Source organism: Phalaenopsis equestris, unplaced genomic scaffold (assembly GCF_001263595.1).
Source record: "Phalaenopsis equestris unplaced genomic scaffold, ASM126359v1 Scaffold000741, whole genome shotgun sequence".
NCBI classification, from domain to species: Eukaryota; Viridiplantae; Streptophyta; class Magnoliopsida; order Asparagales; family Orchidaceae; genus Phalaenopsis; species Phalaenopsis equestris.
Genome location: NW_018165181.1, coordinates 67,970 through 87,193, shown reverse-complemented (window position 1 = coordinate 87,193; position 19,224 = coordinate 67,970). Strand labels below are relative to the sequence as shown.

At 36.3% G+C, this 19,224-nt stretch overlaps 1 pseudogene; it reads left to right on the top strand.

Moving 5' to 3' along the window:
* The first annotated feature begins 383 nt into the window (after positions 1-383).
* LOC110030574 lies at positions 384-7,978 on the top strand (annotated as a pseudogene).
* The last annotated feature ends 11,246 nt before the right edge of the window (positions 7,979-19,224 follow it).

The following is a 19,224-nucleotide window of genomic DNA, read 5'->3' as shown; positions in this document are numbered from 1 at the left end:
TTCAAAACCCTTTGGAATTCCCAAATTAATTTCAATACCCTTTGATATTCCCAAATTAATTTCAAAACCCTTTGGAATTCCCAAATTAATTTCAATAACCGTTGGAATTCTTTGGTGTTTTTAAGAGAAATAATTTTCAGAATGTGGTTCATATAGTGTCTAAGTTCAATACATGAATTTAGTAACATTCCATAATGTGGTCACATCCATTGAACTCTGTGATGGGCAGAGTACTATAAATTAGATGTGATGCTTGCTGTTTTGGTCCCTAAGCTTGCTCCTCTTCATTTGCACCATCGGGTTGTGAGTGAGAAAAGCTTAGAAGATCTATAACAGAAAATTTGTCGTGTGAGTTGTGAGTGTCAACTCTGTTCGTTTAAGTTATGGCTGGAGGTATGTATGATCCTATCTTGTTTCCGCTAATCGATTTAAAAATTAATTTTTTAAATCGAATATGGTATTTAGAATCTCTTACAGACCGAGCTTCAAGAAGACGTGCTTGTCATGACTGTCAGTTCTGAGGACAATAGTGCAACTTATTTTAGGTTTGGGGGTTGAACTTTGTATAGAAGACTTGTTAGGAGGGATCTAGTCCTGGCCGAGGTGGTTGATTATCTGCTTGTGAAGTATTTTCTTTAGGATTGAATCTTTATGTAATCATTATTCTGGCGAAAAATAAGATAATTTATTTCATAAATTTGGATGTTTTGTGTTTTGTGTGACGCTCCGCTCTTCTCAATTTTTGCATGAAGCGTTTTGTTTATTATTGGGTTTCTATAAGTGGGTATTGAGTGTCCCATGTGTGTGTCTACAAAATTTTCCTTTTGTTGGGTGTCTTCTACCTGCCATTGTCTTTCCACTTGCTACTGCTTCATTGTTTCTTTGTATGGCTCTGAAAAGGCCTCCTTGTTCCTTTAGTAAGAAGATATCAATCAAATGTTATCTTTTATTGCCTTCTGATGCTGCTATTGCTGAAAAGAGTTTCATATTTTATCCTACTATTAAATTGCGGGCCGCTCCATCGAACAAAGTGGCGACCGATAACTACGGTGATGTCCTGATAATTTATCAGAACCAACTATGACTTAGGTTATGGTTTCCTTTGTGCCCTGAACTCCGATCAGTCCTTGGCCAGTATGGGTTAGTCCCAATACTTGTTTCTTACTCAGGTTATGGTTGTCTTTGTGCACTGAACTCCAATCAGTCCTTAGCTAGTATGGGGTAGTCCCAATACTTGTTTCTTTTTTTTTCCTTACCATTGTATACTAATTCATTTATTTTGATCAATTATCTTTAAGATCACTCCTTTCTTCTTACTTCTTTTTTGTGGGGAGTCCCCTTTATTGCAGGGGGTAGTCCCACCCCTTGCTTATTGCTTTGACTGGAATGGTTTCGTAGTTACTTGAAGTTTGATGGCTTTTGTTTGTCGAACGATCTTAGCACTGAGGTCAAGATCTTTGTTGCATTAGCTTGGGTCAGACGATATTGACGATGCGACTTTTTATCTCTGTCGAATCCTTAGCCTGACAATCTTGACGTTAAAGTTGGGAGTTTCACTTAGGTCGAAACGGCGATCTTGGAGCTTCGACCCGCCATGTTTACTTGAGCTTTCAGTCGGGCGATCTTGGCTCCGGGCCTGGAGTTTTCACTTAGGTCTTCTTGAGCTCTCAGTCGGACGATCTTGGCACTGAAGCTAGGGTTTTCACTTAGGTCGAGTCAACGACCCGTCATGCTTTCTTGCATTCTTAGTCGAGAGATCTTGGCGTTGATGCTAGGGTTTTCACTTAGGTCAGGTCGACGATCTCGACACTTCGACTTGCCATGCCTTCTTTAGCTTTAAGCCAAGCGATCTTGGCGTCGAGGCTGAAGTATTTTACTTAGGTTTGGTCAGCAATCTTGGCACTTTGACACGCCATGCTTTTTTGCACTTTCAGTCAGGCGATCTTCGCGTCGATGTTGGATTCTTCACTTAGGTCGGGTCTGCGATCTTGCCGCTTCGACTCGACATGCCTTCTCGAGCTCTCAGCGGGACGATCTTGACGTTGAGACTGAGGTTTTCACTTAGGTCGAATCATAGATCTTGGCGCTTCGAACCATCATGATTTTTGCATTCTCAGTCGGGCGATCTTGGCGTTGAGACTGGAGTTTTCACTTAGGTCGGGTCGGCGATCTCGGCGCTTCGACCTGCAATGCCTTCTCTCAGCCAGGCAATCATGGCGTCGAGGTTGGGGTTTTTAATATTAAATATTTAAATTTTACTATTTTTATTTTTAATACTTTGACATCATAAATTTATGTGAAATACAAGTCATTGTATAGTTGAATGCTTTCTTTTAACCATTAAGTCTTGCGTTCAAAGGCCCCGTAAATATGGTATGCATGTATTTGCAATTAACTCCGCTCAAATTTCAAATATAAATAAATAAAGAAAAATAATCTATGCATAAAACATTATTTCACTTATAAAATATAAATAATAGCGGTATTTTATGTGATTATAAACAGTTAAATATATTATCTTGAATTTGTAATTTTGAAGATAAAGTAGCCATGTTTTGACTAGTAAGACTTTGGTAGATAGGTATGAAATTTATTTCGGTCCCACACACTTAAGGTTGCATCCACGAACATGGATGATTGAAAAGATTCTTCAATCTGCTGGGACATTTTTAATTTATATATATTTAATTTTACAAATATGCCCTCTATTTTTGACCTTTGGAAAACATGCTCCTCAAAATTTTATTAATTTTTTGGGAAATCGACATACATGCCGCACAAATCTCGAGGAGATATGACAATCAGAAGACAAAATTGGTCTCAAAGGGTGGACCTATTGTCAGAAAACCTAGGGCGGCCAGACGCCCAATTAAATGAATCAAACTCAAAGCCAACAGATATAAGGGTTATTATGAACGAGTCGATCGGCTCACCCGAACATAAGACAAATGATATTTGAACATAAAACTTTGATGTAGTCAACCCCAATGAAGCATCCAATCCCTCGATCCTATGATTATATCGAGGACTATCAACATCCATCCCCATAATCTTTTCATCCAAGGGCTATATGTCGGATTATAATGATCCGCCCTCTGCTCGACAGCGTAGCTTTACTCTACCAACATGAGTTTTTCGACAAGGATTAAAGTCCGTTGCCCGAATGATGTCAATCGATCAATAAGATTTAGCAAATCAGGTCAATTCTGCTGATAGAAGACCTGTCGAAAGTAGCTTCTACTCGATCTAGCCGACCGACAAAGATCGTTGAAGTTTTGACAAGCTCAATCGGTCGAGGTAGAGGACATCAAGACTTTGGACCTATAAGAGCAAAATATCTAGAATAGTTTTAAAGATAAAATAAAGATTTTCTTTAATCATTGATCCGTGTTTTGACTAATATAACTTTGACAAAAATGTCATCGATTTATTTCGGGCCCACACAATTGAGGTTTCATTCACGAACATGCATGATTGAAAAGATGCTTCAATCTGCAGGGACATTTTTTATATATATTTTTAATTTTAAAAATATTTCCTCTATTAAATTTTTGGAAACATTATATACATAACACACAATTTTGATATAATAGCATACCCAACTCCCAAAATTCGATATTTATACTTATAATAGACTGGTGTCTTGAATAAATGCAATAAAAACATAATTTTGCCTTTAAAAACATAATGATGATGATATTTATGTTATGATTTTCAATTTTTTAGTGGTATACATGTAAATATGAATGTTTAAGGGGTTGTTTGGCTGAAAAGCTTCGTGATTATGTGTTTAGCATGAAGAAGTAAAGGTACAATGTAAAGTTTTATTGAATTTAAAGTTCACTTCTTAGTTTATTTGGTTGAATTTAAAATTCGACCGATTTGATCAAATTTGAATTATATTTTAAAATGCTATAGACAAATTGTCGCTCGCCACTATGCCCCCAGTGCCAGTCCCGCCACCGCCGGCTGCTCGCCTCCCAAAGAAATAATTGTATTATTTTCAATATACCTTAAACCAAACAAAAAATATAAAGTACTACCTTTATTTTACAATGAACCCAACAACCATGAATTACTTCAAACTTGTTGTAATAACACGACTCTGCAAATCATTTACGTTATATTTCATTTTCAACAAACCAAACAACCCCTAAATGTTCGTTATATAAATACATAAAAATTTTGTGGGAGCTACATAAATACAGCTCCCTTTATTTTTTAAATTAATTTTCAATTGTGTTGATGGCTTAGGCTCTGTTGGCGCAGCTGCAACTTCCCAGTTCTTCAGCTGCAGCTGCACTGCCCAAGAAAGCAGCTGCGGGGAAACTAACTGTCTGTTTAGTACAGCTGTGTTAATCGTAGCAAAAAAAATCTATCAGAAATAAAACTTCTCTCTCAAATTATAATTATATTATTAATGAATCAACTTTGAATAAAAATTAAGTACTTCATTAATGAATTAAAGTTGATTTGATCAGTTGCAGTCACGACACTTAATTTCTGCGATTAAATGCTAATTATTAATTAATTTTTTTAGCTTAATCATTTTTAAAATGTTAATGATGTTGCTCTCAATATTAATATCAGAAAAATACCATGCAACTTATATTATAGCTAAGAAAATTATGAATACTTAGATTAGAAATGCAAATTATAAACCTATTAATTTTGATTTAAAATAAGTCCAACACACCATAGCTAAATGGCATTTTGATACCTACCACACTATTCTTATCTATTTAAGCATTAAAGATCTAAACTGTCTTATCATTTTTTTAAATGTGAAATAATAAATTTTTAATATTACATCAAAAATATTATAATTTATAAATTTTTAAAAATAATTTTTTTATGCTATTTTAAATATAGATATAAAAAATTAACTTTTATTATATAGGGTTCTTTTATGTACACAGCACCAAAAATATTATTATTTTGTATTTCAGACCTCACTCGATGTCTCAAAAAAGTGCTTTGCAGCTAGAGCTGTCAAAAAAGCTCGTTGTTCGCAAACAGCTCGTATTCGGCTCGTTCGTTAAGTATTTTGTTAAAGTATACGAGCCAAACACGAACAAATTTTTAAAGCTCGAATTATAAACGAGCCGAACACGAACAGCTGTTTGTCTGCTCTTGTTCGGCTCGTTTTAACGAATAATATATTATATATATTTATGTATAAGTTTAAATCATAATATCTCATGTGGCAATGTGGTTAATGTCTTCTTTTGTATATATTTGATACAGGTTCGAATCTCACACTTTACATATATTTTTCTCAATTTAAGTTTAACGAGCCGAATACGAACACACTGTTCACGAGCCGATTTCAAACACGAGTTATTTCGAACGAGCCGAACACGAGCCAAACCTGTGAGAGCCCTAGATGCAGCGAAGTTTCTCCTCTCTTCTCACTCTCTTTTTTTCTCTTATTCATCTCTCCTGCTTTGCTTCCCCTCGCTCCTTGCTTTGAGCATATTGGAAACAATTTGGCTTTCCTGCCCCGATCCATTTTGTATAGGTAGCAAGTCACGTTTCCCTGCTGCTCCCCGGTTAACGACAAATGTGAATTTAGTAAAATTAAACTTCAGTGTAATAATATTTCCGATGATGTCTACATAAAAACCTCTATTAAAATATTAAGTAATTATTTTAAAAATATAAAGCAAATATATATATATATATATATATATATAACAAATCAAATATTAAAAAAAAAAGGCTGCAAAGATTGTTGGGAAAATTAAATACATAGCACTAAGATTTTTATAACCTATTTCTTAAGGATTTATCTGCCTCACACCTAAAATTTCATTTTTGCACATATTGTGCATAAGTTATAATTTTTATATGATTTTTATAATTATAAAAATTTTGACGTCAAATAAATAAGTGTAAATTTTTGGGTGCTATGTATGGGATGCCCCAAGATTCTTTCCCCATAAGCAAAAGTTATCCCGAGGGAAAACCACTCGCATTTAGTGCTTCCAGCCTTCTACACTGTTACAGGAGAAGCTAAACACAATGGACGCTCTCATCTTCTTCCTTGGTCTAATTCTTCTAACAGTCTGCACAGTTCAGAGATCAGCACACACCTATGGTTTAAAATCCACTTCCATTATAGGCGATCCGGGAATGAAGAGAGGCGAGCTCAGAGTAGCATTTGAAGCCTGGAACTTCTGCAATGAAGTCGGCACCGAAGCTCCGGCAATGGGCAGCCCAAGGCTCGCAGACTGCTTCGATTTCTCTGGTAATAATAATAGCTTAAAAATCAAAACTTTTCTTTCCTCGAAGCCTCACAATCGTCTTCTTCCTCAGGAAATTCTTTAATTCACAGAGGAGAAGGACAATATGCTCGGCGTAGGGAAGCCATTCCCAGGGCTCAGTTTCAGAGCACTAGAGAATCCAGACCTGTACGCGGTGGAGAAGGAACTTTATCTGGGTTCTCTCTGTCAAGTTCCCGAGATCCCAAATCCGTGGCAGTTTTGGATGGTGATGCTTAAAAATGGTAACTTTGACACCCGATCCGGATTCTGCCCTGAAAACGGAAAGAAAGTTGGTCCATTTATGCAATCTGGGAAGAGATTTCCTTGCTTCGGTGATGGATGCATGAACCAGCCTGCAGTTTTTCATCAGCAGACCAGAGTTTCAGCAAGCGGAGAAATGGTCGGAGGATTCAATGGAAGTTATGATTTTGACCCGAAATTTGGGGATAAGATTCATGATTCTTCGTATTTTGAGGTGATTTGGAGGAAGACGAGAGGAAACGGAAGCTGGGTTTTCAGTCATAAGCTCAGAACCTCAAACAAGTATCCATGGCTTATGCTCTATTTGAGAGCTGATGCTACCACAGGGTTTTCCGGCGGCTACCATTATCAAACCAGAGGCATGCTCAAAACTGTCAGTTTTACCTTCCCCCCTTCTTTGATTTGAGAGAATATTAAATGCGAAGTTTACATGTATGTACAATCATGTTCTACATCAATGTACACACAAGTATAATGATGTATAATATGATTGTACAAGAAATCCGATGTATACGCATGCATACGAATAGTCAAACTTTATGATCCAAACTCAATAACATTCTTCTCCAGCTCCCTGAATCTCCAAACTTCAAAGTAAAGCTCACACTCACCATCAAACAAGGAGGCGGGCCCAAAAGCCAGTTCTACCTCATCGACATAGGCGGCTGCTGGAAGAACAACGGCGCCGAATGCGACGGCGACACGACCACCGACGTAACCCGATACAGCGAGATGATCATCAACCCCAAAACCCCTGCTTGGTGCAGCCCCAGCAACCTCAACGCCTGCCCACCCTTCCACATTACTCCTGAAAACCGCAAAATCTTCAGAAACAACACAGCCGACTTCCCCTACACTGCATACCATTACTATTGCTCCCCTGGCAACGCCCTGTTCCTCGAAGAACCTCACAGCACCTGTGATCCATACAGCAATCCTCAAGCTCAGGAGATTGTTCAGTTGCTTCCTCACCCAGCCTGGGCGACCTATGGCTTTCCGGCAAAAGCCGGCGAGGGGTGGGTCGGCGATCCGAGAACGTGGGAGCTCGACGTCGGCGGCCTCTCTGGCAGACTTTATTTCTATCAGGTGATGTTGATTCAGATTCTGCCGCCATTTGTGATATTGATTCAGATTGTGTTTGGAACTGAGTTTGGTGTGGTTTGTAGGATCCGGGAAGCAGTCCTGCGAGGAGAATTTGGAGATCTGTTGATGTTGGAACTGAAATTTTTGTTAGTGATGGTGAGGAGATTGCTGAATGGAGTGTTAGCGATTTTGATGTAACTGTTTCAAGCTAATTCGATTGAACACGCAGTAAAGGGCTGGATTCGATTCTCCCACCCAAAGATCTCATAAAAAATTGCTTTTTTATTATTTTTTAATTATCCATTATTTTAGAGATATTGAAATACATGCATGAAATTTATAACATTAGTTTATTTTTTATATTCTTGTAATATACTTTTATTTTGGGCATTCACATACATTCCGTATAATTTTTATGTATTTATGTATCAAATACTACTAGTTTAATATTTATATTTATAACATTCATATCTGTAAAATCACATAAAAATGTTATATTTATTAACTTTGAAAAGTCAAATATAATTTTTTTATGCATATAAGTACTAAATTTTAGATTTTAGGCATGTAAAATCATATCAATTTGATAATTGTGCCTCCTAGTCTTTTAGGATGACCTTTTCTTTATTGTGGTTCCTCTCTTCCGAGTCATTGGATCTCTTTGAGATCTGCGCCGTCAAATTTTTTCATGTACAAATTTCTTAACTTATTTGTATTTATAATAGATTATATGGAATGTATGTTTTTTTCACCCTAAACGCACGAACTCAACCCAGGACGCGAAGGGAGGAGAGATTATCGCGCTCCGCCTTATGTTGCTAATACAGCGTATGAGCGGTGGGAATACGCTCGCACGAACGCGTTAACCAAACAGCCGTGCGGCATTTTCAAAACGCCGCCGCTCCCTTTAAGCTGCGCCAAACATACCCAAAGTGTGAAATTTTTTAAAAGTTAAAAAAAGGAAAAAAGGATATTTTTATGTGATATGAAAGATTTGGGAGGTATGAATGTAAAAAAATAAAATTTAGGTGTTATATGTGTAAATACATCACAATTAAGTGTGGGCAAAGTAAATTCCTCATTTATACTGTAAACTAGTTAATTAACTTAACCGCTATTAATGGCTTTAAAATGGCTTAACTTAAGCTCTAATTAAAGCCATTAAATTGGTTGAGAGATTACTGAAACCACTGGAGGAGAAATTCTATGCTACCAATTGGATGAGGGTGGAAGGAAATATGATTCTAGTTGTTCGCCAAACTTATTTCATTTCATATCTTGTTAAATATGTCTATAATAAAAAAAAAATAATACTTAATTATTAAAAAAAGGCAATTCTTGAAATAATATTAAAAATTAAATCAATTTGAATTGCAAGAAGTGCATATTATTGTTAACTTGAATATATTACCAAGATAGAAGCTGGCTCCTCTCAAAATAAAATTAAAATGGCCAAAGAATATATGATATGTATTGTGAGGGAGCATAAAAAGAGTTTTACAATTTTAATTTGTGATCGGATAAGACAGAGGAATATGATATCATCATGAGGAACGAAACATGATACATCTTCAGAAAATTTTCATCATCCGACATGAATCTCGATGTATGACAGATATTGAGATGATTTTTTGAGCAAGAAATACTCAAATCTCGATAAAAACTCATTTAGAACTCCAATTTGAGTAAACTTACAGTCAAACTGACTGACTCGATAAGAAGAACCCAATATTATCAAAATTAGTTAAATTTGAGTCGAATCAAGATCAGATTAAGTCATTAAACCACACTTGAAAATTTTCCAGGCATAATTAGAAGCTTAAACGAATGTTGAATCTAGCAAGCCTATAATTGAATCAAACGTCTCGAAAAGAAAAATCCAACAAGCCCATGATTGCTCAATTCCGACATTTTTTAGGCACTCAAATGTCCATAAAACTTTATTTGATCGAAGAAAGACATCTGTACCGCTCGATAAAAATGGTTCATATTTCTGCATTTATTGCACACAGAACATTATAAATAGAGAGGACTGAAGGCTTGAAAGAACTTAAAGCTTTGAGAATGAGCGAAAGTCCAGCACCAGCCCTATCACCGTCGATCAACATTGGCCATCCTCAACGAACGCAAACCGTTGACGACGCCCGCAGACTGTCATCATTCACCGTCAACCGTCATCGATCTTCCTCGACCACTGCTGACCACTGTCGATAATCACCGATTGTCGTCGAGCACTACTGTCACCGTCAACCACCACCGACAATCGTCTACTACTTACCACATTTGATCACCACCAATCACCGCTGACCATCACTGACTGAAAGCCATTAGTCAACATTGTAACTTGGAAAACCTAGTAACTCTTTTTCTATTTGTGGGACAATGGTTCTTTGTAATCATCAACTTATAGTGAATTTTTACATCTAAGACAGACGTCGCGATTTTTCCCTTTGCAGGTTTTTCACGTAAGAACTTCTCGTATCGTTACTAATTGGTTTCTTTTACCTGTGCGTGCGTTGAATTCTCGTGTAATGCTAACACAATAATCTAGTACTCTACCTCCGTGAATTTTCTAGCACGCATCAATTTGGCCATGTTTGTGGGAAATAGAGCATTCTCATCATTAAAATACTTGTAAGAATTGTTGCATGACCACCAAGTGCAACACTTGTAACAAAAGAGCATCCCGCTCCAACACCCATCATTCGAGAATACAGTCACAAAGCCAAGGTGATAAAGCATATGCATCCTCTAACTCCAGAAGGCATTACCCTGCCAACAAAGGTGTCTTGGGCCATTCTCTGGAAGATCGAGTATGTAGGATGGAGGAGTCACAACATGAGATCCTTGATCTCCTATGTGAAGAGCGACAACCGCAACCCAATGGAAATTAATTAACACTAGTTCAACATTCAACAGGAAATATCCACTCATCGGGTTCTCTTTTAATGATGAAACCATTCCTTTATTGAGACAAGACACTGATCTTCTCGACATTACAAGTTTGACTCATCCGTCTCATGTAGCTCCTCTGGTACCGCCTCACCTTACTATCGCTTCTGCAGATATCATCCGACTTGAACTACAACACCGATTTCATGAAGAGATTCCTCTAGATAAAAGGGATCGCTTCCCTGCTCACTGCAACTTCCAATAATCCTCTCCATTGGCTGACGCGGTTCTCCGACACCCTATCCCAGCAGGGTTCAAACACTCAAACATTGATGTCTATGAAGGGTAACTAATTCATACGAGCACGTTGACCAATATTGAACCATCATGCACATTCACCGTGCCTCTGATGTACTTCTCTGTCAAGTGTTCCCGACGACTCTTAAGGGTCAAGCTTGCACATAGTTCTACTCTCTCCAGGGGGACACCATGAAAACCTTCAATGAACTTGTTAAATTATTCGTACAACAGTTCATAGCAAGTAGAACGATCATCAAAGATTCCTCTCACTTATCGGGAGTTCGCAAGAATGAGGGGGGATCCCACAAGGAATACTTTCACAGGCTCTCCACTAAAACTCGCCACATTCTTGGAGTGGATCAAGCGTTACTAAGAGGAGTCTTTCTTGGAGGCCTTCACCCAGGACCTTTCTATTCATCACTTATGTGGGTGACAGTGCACTTTTACACTGATTTCATCAATCGCGTCAAAGCTCAAATCTCTGCAGAGGAGATCATCATTGCAAACAAGGAATAATTTGAGCTATTAAGGGGCATGCACAATAATAATGTCGGGGATACTGATCAAATCTCACAGCAAAATTACACTCAGACCGCGACACCTTACTCTCGTTGGTCATTGATTATTACATCATATTATCTCCCCTCCCACCCTGCCCCAAGATGTGCATAACAATGACCTTCTAATTCTTGACCTTGACTATTCCAGGTCCCAGTAGTCCTAAAGGTTGGATTGATGTATAACTACAGCCACCGATAAATGACCTGCTGATTCTTTGGGAAAGAGGCTTCGTGAATTATGATGTTACTATGAAACACAATTTTTTTATGAAAGCAGTATTAATTTGGAAAAAAAGTGATTTTCCAACATATGGAATGTTATCTGGGTGGAGCAATGCGGGAAAGTTTGCATGATCATATTGAATGAATTCTTCTACGGCATTCACACTTCAACATGGCAAGAAGAATTTGTGAGTTGGCTGTCACCGTATATTTTTAGATGTCGGACATCCCTTTATGAGGAACAAAAGTGCATTCAAAAGAAAAAAATTGAGAAATCAACGTCACCTCTAATAGTATTTGGGGAATATTTATTTAAGATTGCCGGTGACATTCCAAAGATTACTGTTTATCCTGAGCTATATTTGCATCGTCCATCAAGCTTTGGTGTCATTCATAACTGATAAAAAAAATTCATTTTTTGGGTTCTGCGTTACTGGAAGGATAACATGATCAGACATAATCTCGATGTGATGCACATGAAGAAAAATTTCTTTGACAATATATTCAACATTGTGATAGATGTTAAAGAAAAAACTAAAGATAATATGCATGTCAGACTAGATTTGAAGGAGATTTGTAGAAGGCGGGAACTGAAGATTCAAGAAACTATTATTGACAAGCTTTTGAAGCCTAAAGCAAAGTATTTTTTTTTCTTTGGTACATTATAGATCAATTTGTGTGTGACTCCAAACATTAAAATTCCCGAGCTAATATGCTTCAAATTTGAGTCGTTGTATTGATGTGGAGATGGAAAGATATTTGGAATGAAAAACCATGATTGTCATATTTTTCTACAAAATTTGTCGTCAACCGCATTTAGCTGTTTTCGAGTTTTATTTCAAATCTACCGATTGATTTCAGTGCGTTCTTCAAGCAGATATGAGCAGCTCAATTGAATGTTGCTCACATACGATAGTTAGAAGCAAATATTATAATAATATTATGCATGCTTGAAAGAATATTCACACAGTTTTTTCGACTCCATGGAACATCTGTTGGTACGCCTACTACATGAGACCACTCAGAGGAACATTACAGTATCGATGGATGTAACCATTTGAGAAATACATAGTAACAATTTTTTTGAATAAACTTTCTAGGAACTACTTCATAAATAATATTGATAACTAATTACATTATAGATTTTTGAATAAACTAAAGTGAACTATCAAGAATAAATCACGACCAGAAGGATCTATATGTGAGACATATTTACTGTGGAAGACCACCACTTTCTGTTTCAATTATTTTGTACAAGAAGAGTCCATGTCATTGGGTGCGGTGCCTCCCTCGACAGTTTCTATTTTTTAGCTGTTTGGTGAAACATCAGGGAGGTGCACATCATGTTATCTAGGTGATCATGAACTTCTAACAGCGACACTTTGTGTTCTTCTAAATTGTGATGAAGTTCAATCTTTTATTGATTAAGACACTAAATTATATTAATAGTTCATTCTTTTGGGTGAAAATATTATGGTGGGCTAATCCATAATTTTTTCATTGTGGTAACAATTTACTCTTAGATTTGTTGTGCTCAGTTAAAAATGATATCATAAGCCAGAAGATAGAGAATAATTTCCCCCGATGGTTCACAACACATGTAAGCTAGTGTTTAAGAAAACTAATGAACATCTAAGATAGCAGTTATTAGGTATCTTTAACGATAAATGAGTTATTTATGAATTGCTAGATTTATGATCGAAACAATGGAGCAATGGATCAGGGCTTGCAAGATCTTGCTTAGGGACTCATGTTGTCAAAATTTGGCAAATTTATGAGATGAATTTTATCTTGACTCTATTAGTGAAAGTGTATTCTTGTTCAATTGTGACTTCTTCAATCCTGTTTCTAATCGTGGAACAAGAGTTATCTAACCGTATAATATCGTAGAAGTCAAATTAAATAGGAGAAATGGTAATTTTGATATGATCATTTTAGCAAGGCAAGCAAGCCAGATATTTTATTTTCCATATCCCCATATAATAAGAGATAAAGCTGAGTGGATAGTAGTCATAACTGGTAAACCTACAATGACTATTGATATTCATAATTTAATTGAACTCACTCATCAGAAAATAAAAATGACAGATTCATACCTTCCACATGATCTTATAGATGAAGAGGAAAATTTAGTGGATGCTAATGACGAACATGAAGAAATTGATACCGATGAGCATGATTCTCGCGATGGTTTGGAAGAAGTGAGTTTAACTACATCCTCAAGTAACTCATCAGAGGAGGTTAACTAAGATGATTAAGTTTTAGTTTATTTTTACTTTTTAGTTTTGTGTTTTTATTTTCAGTAGTTTATAGATTGCACTTTACAGTTTTCTCTTCTATTTAGTGCATACTTGTGTTTTTAGTTTTAGTTGTTTGTAGATTTCATGCAATTTAGTATTGCCCTTTTATTTTCATTATTTATTATTGTACTTTCAACTTTATTAGTATGTTGATGCACTAATTAAATTTACTTTTCTGCTTGTAAATGACTTTTGAAGGGAGGGGCGGTCTCCCCACTATCAGGAGACGTGCTACATTGCAGAAGAATTTTAGCAGGTGAGATTATGGATGCAGTGGTTACGGAAACTGCAGCACAGACTCCACCTGTAGTCCTGATCACCGCACCTGCACCTCCGTCAATCATGACCACGACACCACTATCATCGCCAGCCACAAAACCACCACCGCCACCAGCCACAACTCCACCACAGCCACCAATCACGATCATGACTCACGATCATGACACCACTACGACCACCAAACGCGACCACGACACCACCAGCACGTTCAACAACAGTTGTTATTGATGTGTCGTCCAGTTCGAGCAGCACGAGCAACAGTCATCAGCTCAAAGCAATAAGAAACACACAAGTTTTAATTTAATATTGACATTACTACCTTATATTTTTTTAATTTACTAGAGAACCAATCATATGCTATTTCATATTTAGTCCTCACACAGGCCATCCATTCCACTAGAGTACGTTCATCCGTACTTGTCTTGGAGGGAGATCCTGATAATAGTTCGGGATTTGTGGTTTGAGGAGTTTAAGGTAATCCCAAACATAGTTATTACAATTATGTATTTATTTTATGAATCTAACAATTTATAATTCATTTCACAGAAACAAATGTGCTGGCCCCCCGAGGAAGAGGCACACATCCGCACAAACTTCGAGCATAAGGCGAGCGATCGTCTATGCGACCAGTTTGTCGATATACGTCAGACACGTGAACACCACTTGTGTCTTAACTTGGATGTATTTGTCACATTGTTTACGGCTTGAGACTTTCTTAAGTATCATATAAAGGGGGAGAAGGCATAGCAGGATTGACGCTTTGACTGCGAGAGCATGGAGGCCTTGAAGTACACCGGTAGAGCACTCCCATACACAAAGTACAAGAGTATGTTGGTAAGACTTATCTTCTTTTGCATTAAATATTTTTTTTTTTTTGCATTAAATCTTATTTTCCATTATACTGTCAGACACTGAAGAAAGGATGGGAGCCAAGTGTTGTAGAGTTACATGAGCGCACCCATAGGTAATTCATAGGAGTAATGAGTATATAATTCAAATAACTATCAAAATTTATTTAGTCTCTCACTTTTGTTAATATTATGTATTTTAGGAGGCCTTCCAGAGACTTAAGGAGAGCCGATCTCAATAGTCAGGTTGTGGTTTGGGCACATCTAACAATCCTTTGAGTACAACCTCTTGAGGGAGGTTATCATCGAGAATAGTAAGGACAGGCTCGACATGTTGGGGTCTCATGCGCCAACCACATCTGGTGCATCCACTTCCACTGCACAAAAGAGGAGATGCATCGCTAGGTTGTTGTTGAGGTTGTAGCTCATATAACCTCCCTTAGATTAGAGAAGAGGGTAGGGATCAAAGCGGTGTTATGTTTCAAACTGCAGAAAGGAATGGAGCCAGTATAGGATGAGGGTGAGGATGATGATGAGGAGGAGAAGACAAAGAATGATGATGATGAGGAGATGACAAAGAATGATGATAAGTAGGGGTTTTTTTTTAATTTGTTTGTATGTTAAACACTTTATTGTTAGTGAGCATTAATTTATTGTATAGTTGTATATTTCATTTGGCTTAATACAATTGCTATTCTTCTATTTGTTCATATGACTTATGTGTTAATTAGTTTTGTTATTATGTTGTGTTGTGTTTTGACTGCATTGTTACGATTGCAGGTGTGTAGATTGTAGTGTTCAATGAGGGCTTTAAATTTATTTTCTGATGGTACGGGTTTTTGATGGCTTACCGATGGTTTTACGATCTCTTGATTATATGTCAATGACTTTTCAATGATCTATCAAATAGACGACATCCAGACAAAGCATTGCATTTTTATTACAAGCAAAATCATTAGAAAATTTCTATGGTTAACCAACAGTTGCACTATATTTTATTGACAGAACTGAGATACTTTTCAAACGGAAGTGCAATACTTTTCCTATGGACATATGTGTTAGTTATGTAACTGAAGATCAAAAGATGACATGCTTTTGGATCTCAAGTGCTGGTTATGGTACGTTGGATAACCGTCGGTTAATGTAAACCTTCCCTAAATATGTCAGTAATTTTATTACTAACAAGCATTTTTGCTACGATGATTTAGTTGTCGGTAAATATTTTGCCTATATTTTTGTGTTAGTACCGAAGGTATTTGAACGTTGGTAATAAGCTAAATTCTTGTAGTGGCCAAAGATGATCTTTGTATAACCATTGCAGAGCTTATTGCTGCTGGATGGTGAGTCGTGACCTCTAATGGAGCTTGTCGTTGCTGGGTAGTGAGTCATCGCGAGGGCTAAAGATGATCACCATATACTCCTCACAGAGCTTATCGCTACCGAGTGACGAGTCATCTCAATGGCCAAAGACTATCGTTGTGTACTCATCGTAGAACTTGTCGTTGACGTATGACAAGTCATTTTAAGGGACAAAAAAGATCATCGTACACCCCATGCAGAGCTTGTCGTTGTCGGGTGGCAAGTCATCTCTAGGGTCAAAGACAATCACCATACAACCAACCTTTTGCTTGTTGCATTGGGTGATGAATTATCTCTAGGGCATATGAGCTGGGTTTTAGCCTTTCACTCACATGGGTCATTGGTCGCCTAGTTGGACCTCCGTCTTGGGTTGGGTCCTCTCTTTATGAGAGAAGGCCGCCTAGACTTCACTCTGGGATGATTGTCACCGTAACCTTCACGGAGCTTATCAATGTTGGGCAGGGAACTATCTCCTGATATTCAACTGATCTAAACTAGCTAAGGACTAAAGCTCATTGTTATGAAAGTCACGTGATTGGCCCTTGGGGGTGTATTACTGATCAGACGACTATGGTGTTGTTGTTGGTATTACTACTAAAGTTTGAGTTTCCCAAGTGTCGGGTGGCCACCGGCATGTATGGACTTCTTGAGCTTGCCAACTCTTGACTTGAATTCTCACATAGAAATACAAAGTATTATTATACGCATGTTTCACAGAATAAGTTTGAAGGAAAATAACATGATATGCACCAGGAAATCAACCAACCAACTACTTCCATTATGGTCATGCAATAACCTGGCGCTACAACCATCTACCACATTCACGGGGGTATACTGCCTCCATATCAATTAACCACGACCCTTACAACCTAATATCACTGAAAACTATATTCATTACAACCAGACTAAAGCAATTGTTAATAAATTGTTATCGCCCACTTCTAATGACCAACTTTGTAACTCAATCTTCCTTAATTCACGAGAAAAGTGGACATATGTACTCACCATTCATGGCAGATTATTTCAACGAGGATAGACCCCATGGTTTTTTCCCTTTTCTAAGGTTTGCACGTAAAAAAATTTAGTCACTCATCCTGCTAAATCCACTCTTATTATATGAATGTGCGTGAGAGTCCGTCCCTTACAATGCGAAGACGACAATCCATCATTCCACCGCTGCTGGACTTTCCGGCATACATACCCAAATCACCGAATTCTGTCCAGAAACATGGCTAAAATAATGAGTGGCTATGAGTTGTTTTGGGACAATTTACAATTTTATGCGTGTATTTAAAAATTATAGGTTATGTAGTGAGAATAGGGTAAAACAAATAACTCAATTTCATTATCAAGCAAGGTATTTATGAGTTTATTCACTTTTCTAGCCTTAAGAGCTGCATCTACAATTGGCAGTTGTCCTTCATTTGTCTCGGATTACTAGTGATATTAGTGACCCATGTTATAAATTGTAACTTGAAGTGTCATTACGTAAATCATAAGGAATTTACATGTATTTTAATGTTGTTATATTAATTTACAAATAATAAAAATTAAGATAAAATTAAAAATATGATATATTAGTTCAAATGTATTTTATTACTAATGTTAAAAATAATTCATCTTTATTTACTTTACACATAACAAAACAAGCTCAAATAATTTAAATACATTATTTTCACTTTATATGCATATAACTAATAAGTAAAATTAATTTATTTAATGTATTTACTTTAGAGGCAACCCGACACACTCTATTTTAACGCTTATATATAATCCTTAAAAATTTGAAGTAGTATGATGCATGACACGTGGAAATTTATCATTCGGTGTTCTTATTGCAATCCAACTATACTTTGCATGGATAAAAAAAAACAAGCATTTGCTTACATACCATCCAAATGTATTTACATATCTGACCCCAAATGTTTATTTTTATATTTATATCACCTACACTTTTTAGGCATGCATTAAAATTGAAAAAAAAATTGGAAGATTTGCCTACATACCACTCCATAATTATGTATTTACATATATAAACATCTAAATTTCAATTATATATATATATATATATATGCTATCTTATGTATACTTGAAAATATATATTTCACTTTTTTAAAGTTAAAATAAAAATATTTTTTTATGTGATATAAGTAAAATTATAAAAGAGCAAAGTTTACGTGTTGAATATGTATATGCATATGAATTGAGTGGTATGCATGTAAATAAGTGCCATACTTATCACTATATTTTAATGAATTTGTTTTATACTTGTGCATGCATAAGAGTTAAGTATTATGTATGTAGGTCTTCAAAAAAAAAAAAGGGCAATTATATTCTGACCGCCCGAAACTTGTTATTTAGAAATCTACACATTTTTTTCATCTATTTTTCAAAATCTCACTCAAATGTCAATATTTATGGTACGACCCCAACCCTTATTTTTCATGTTTATTAAATTCTAAATAGTTTAATGGTGGCACGCATGAATACATAGGTTCGATGGTTCTAAAAATTCACTTGCGTGGTTAAATTATAAATATTAATGTTTCAATTGATCTATATGAAAATTTACATATTTATCACTTAATTCTTATGTATTTAGATATCTAACACATAAAATTTAATTTTTAAAAATATGGCACCTTATCTATCAATGAAAAGTATATTTTATTTTTTTTTAATTTAAAATAGTGATATTTTTATGTGATGTGATAGATTTAGATGGTATAAATGTAAAAAATAAAATTTAGGTGTTAGAGATATAAATAGGTATGAATTGGGTGGTATGCATGTAAATTCTAACCCCACTAAAGAAGATAAATAAATAAATAATCTGATCTTTCGACCTTCTCCG